Source organism: Otolemur garnettii, unplaced genomic scaffold (assembly GCF_000181295.1).
Source record: "Otolemur garnettii isolate 467f Iridium unplaced genomic scaffold, OtoGar3 scaffold00120, whole genome shotgun sequence".
In the NCBI taxonomy this organism is placed as follows: domain Eukaryota; kingdom Metazoa; phylum Chordata; class Mammalia; order Primates; family Galagidae; genus Otolemur; species Otolemur garnettii.
The window spans coordinates 4429588-4433417 of NW_003852515.1; positions in this window are offsets into that span (position 1 = coordinate 4429588).

Consider the following 3830-nt stretch of genomic DNA (forward strand, 5'->3'; position numbering starts at 1 on the left):
AAAAAAAAAAAAAGAATCTTACTAAGATAATGCTATTAGTAAAACTAGCATATCTAATGAAGAACATAGAATCAAGAAACTTTATCTTCTTATGGAGTCTGTTAACCCCTTCACATTACCTAGTATAGAAATCTGGCCAGGCGCGGTGGCTCATGCCTGTAATCCTAGTCTGTGGTGGCTCAGTGCCTGTAGCTCAAGAGGCTAAGGCACCCGCCACATCAGAGCTAGCGGGTTTGAATCCAGCCCGGGCCTGCCAAACAGCAATGACAACTACAACCAAAAAACAGCTGGGCATTGTGGCAGGTGCCTGTAGTCCTGGCTACTTGGGAGGCAGAGACGAAAGAATTGCTTAAGCCCAGGAGTTGGAGGTTGCTGCGAGCTGTGAGGCCAGGGTACTCTACCTAGGGCGATAGCTTGAGGCTCTGTCTCAAATAGAAAAAAAAAAAAAAAAATCCTAGCACTCTGGGAGGCTAAGGCGAGTGGATCGTCCTGAACTCACAGGTTCGAGACCAGCCTGAGCAAGAGCAAGACACCCCCCATCTCTAAAAATAGCTAGGTGTTATGGCGGGTGCCTGTAGTCCCAGCTACTTGGGTGGCTTAAGCAAGAGACTCACTTGAGCCCAAAAGTTTGAGGTTGTGAGCTGTGATGCTGTAGCACTCTATCAAAGGCCATGAAGTAAAACTCTCTCAAAAAAAAAGAAAAGAAAAAAAATAGAAAACTAGGTATTATAATTCATTTAGGATTTATTAATGTTTACCTAAATGCAAACAGCAAGAATAAGAATATTCATATCAGATATAGAAAAATGAAGGCCAAACCATAAGTGTGGAAAAGGAATATAATGTGAAAATAAAAGATATTATGTGCACCCAATAATAATGCTGAATGTACAGAAACCCCTAGCAATATAAGAACTTGGTTAGAATTGTATACACACAGTTATAGTGGGAGAGCTTAATAAATCTCTTTCAAAATTTAAAAGATAAGTAGGCAAAAAATAATAGGAAGGTTCTATATTAGTAATAAAATCAGGCAAATATACAACTTTCTACCCCATTATAAAAATATACATTCTTTCTGGTGACCATGGAAGATTTACAAAAATCAAGCATATACTGGCCGTAATTTAAACTACAACAAGTTTCAAAAGAGAGGGACTTTACAGGCTATGTTTTCTGATTATAATCCAATACAACTAGATGATAGGCCTCTAAAAATTAGAGGACCAGCAAGTCCACCTATTTATACCAAAGAGAAAATAAAACTGAAATTACAAACATTTAAAAAGAGTACAATCTGCATCTTAAAACCTGTATGACCCAATTCTTTTTTTTTTTTTTTTTTTTTTGGAGATAGTCTCACTATGTTGCCCTCAGTAGAGTGCTATGGCATCACAGCTCACAGCAACCTCAAACTCTTGGGCTTAAGAGATTCTCTTGCCTCAGCCTCCCAGGTGGCTGGGACTACAGGCACCTGTCACAACACCCAGCTATTTTGTGTTGCAGTTGTCATTATTGTTTAGCTGGCCTGGGCCAAGTTCAAACCCGGCTCCCTTGGTGTATGTGGCTAGCCCGTAACCACTGTGCTACGGGCACTGAGCCCATAGGACACAATTCTACACTCAGAAGAAATAAATAATGTTGAGTTTTTATTTTTAAGAGACAGAGTCTCACTCTATTACCCAGGCTGGCCTCAAACTCCTGCAATCAATACAGAACTACAGGTGTGTGCCACTGTACCAGCTGAAGTATTTTTATTAAAAAATTTGAATAAGGCTCAGGCAGCGCCTGTGGCTCAAAGCAGTAGGGCCACTCTGGGAAGCTAAGGCAGGTAGATCACCTGAGCTCAGGAGTTGAGTATCAACCTGAGCAAAGCAAGACTTCATCTCTACTAAAAACAGAAAAACTACCTGGGTGTCATGGTGGGTTTTAGTCGGGCTGCTCGGGAGACTGAGACAAGAGGATTGCTTGAGCCCAAGAGTTTGAGGTTGCTATGAGGTATAACACCATGGAACCCAACCCCAAGGCAACTGAGTGAGACTCTGTCACCAAAAAAAAAAAAAGAATAACAAACTAACACAAGGACAAGATGAACCAGGAGAAGGGAATATGTAATAAAGGAAAGGCCGACATTAACAAAAGAAAAAAAAGTTTAAATAAAACCAAAGTTTGGTTATTTGAAAATAGCAATAAAAATAGGTACATTCCCATCAAGCCTGACAAAAACAAAATATTTGTCATTAGTATCTTCAAAATACAGAAAATAAATTTAAATCTAGAATTCAGCGTCCCTTAAAAAGATAAAGTGAAGACTTTTTCAGACAAAATCAGAATTTGTCACTAGCAAAACCCACACTAAAGGATTTCATGTGGAAGATATGAAAAGCAATCAAGACGGTAAAATATCTGTGTAAAACCAAATGAACATTGACCAGGTAAAATAACAATGCCTTATAGAGTTTTAAATAAACGTAATTCCTGTCCTGAAAAATAAAATAAATTACAAAAAATGAAAAAAAAGGACAAAAACTAAAAAAAATGTAGTTAGAACAAAAATATTGGCATGTAAGTCATTAGGAATGTAAATGGAGGACCATAAAGCTTTTGCATTTTAAAGAAGCCGTAAAAATAGTAATTTATCTTAAACTAAAGTAAATCGAAGATGTATGTTATAATTTCTAGGGTTACCAAAAGAATGTATAACAATCCAGTACGAGAGAGTAGCAGAGTAATCCAAAAGAAATTGAGAAAAGAGAGAAGACAGCACAGAACAGACGGAATAAACAAAAAACAAAGAATCGATTTAGATCTGAATACACTCGATGTAAACCATCAAGCTTCAATTAAAAGATAAAGACTCAGATTATATTAAGAAAATGATAAGAGGCTCAGCACCCATAGCACAGAGATTGTGGCATCGGCCACATACACCAAGGCTGGCAGATTTGAACCCTGCCCTAGCCAGCTAAACAACCACAACCACAACAAAAAATATAGCCAGGCATCGTGGGGGGGCGCCAGTAGTCTCAGCTACTTGGGAGGCTGAGGCAAGAGAATCGCTTAAGTCCAAGAGTTTGAGGTTGCTGTGAGCTGTGACGCCATAGCACTCTACCGAGGGTGGCATAGTAATACTCTGTCTCACACACACACAAAAAAAAAAAAAAAAGAAGAAGAAAACTGTATGTATGTTCTGGTTCACTCAGAGAAGCACAGTTGTAAGAGATAAAGAAGGGATTTATGATAGGGATTCAGGGGTGTCCAACCCCATGCTGATTTTGTGAGGACTTTTTTCCTTAGTATTTGTGTATTTACTGTGTGACCCAAGACAACTCTTATTCTTCCATTGTGGGGCAGAAAAGGAAAAAAGTTAGACACCCCAGTAGATTTTGCACAATAATGGCCTCTGGGGCAGGGATGGGGTGGGGGTGCTGTGCTGTGCTGGTGTCAGCATCTGGTACAGAGCTAAAGCCACTATAGGTCAGCGTGGAAGGAATAGCTGGATGTGAACAAGAACTGAGGACAATAGCTTGGAAGGAATGCTGGATGTGAACAAGAACTGAGGACAACAGGAACCCAAGGGACAACTGGAGTTCATGAGGACAAACTAGAGCCCACGTCTGGTTCTCTCTACTAGCAGAAGTTGCCATGGTGTTGCACATGTACTTGGCTCATAAATTGTAACAGCTGAAGGAAGGAGCAGAAAGCACTTCAAGCCCTGATGCTTCCTCTCACCACTATTAGACCAGTGACAACCTGTGCAAGTTGCCGTAGTGCCTAGTGCCCAGCACTGGCTACTGCTTCACTTCTGCCTTTCAAACTGCGTACAAAGT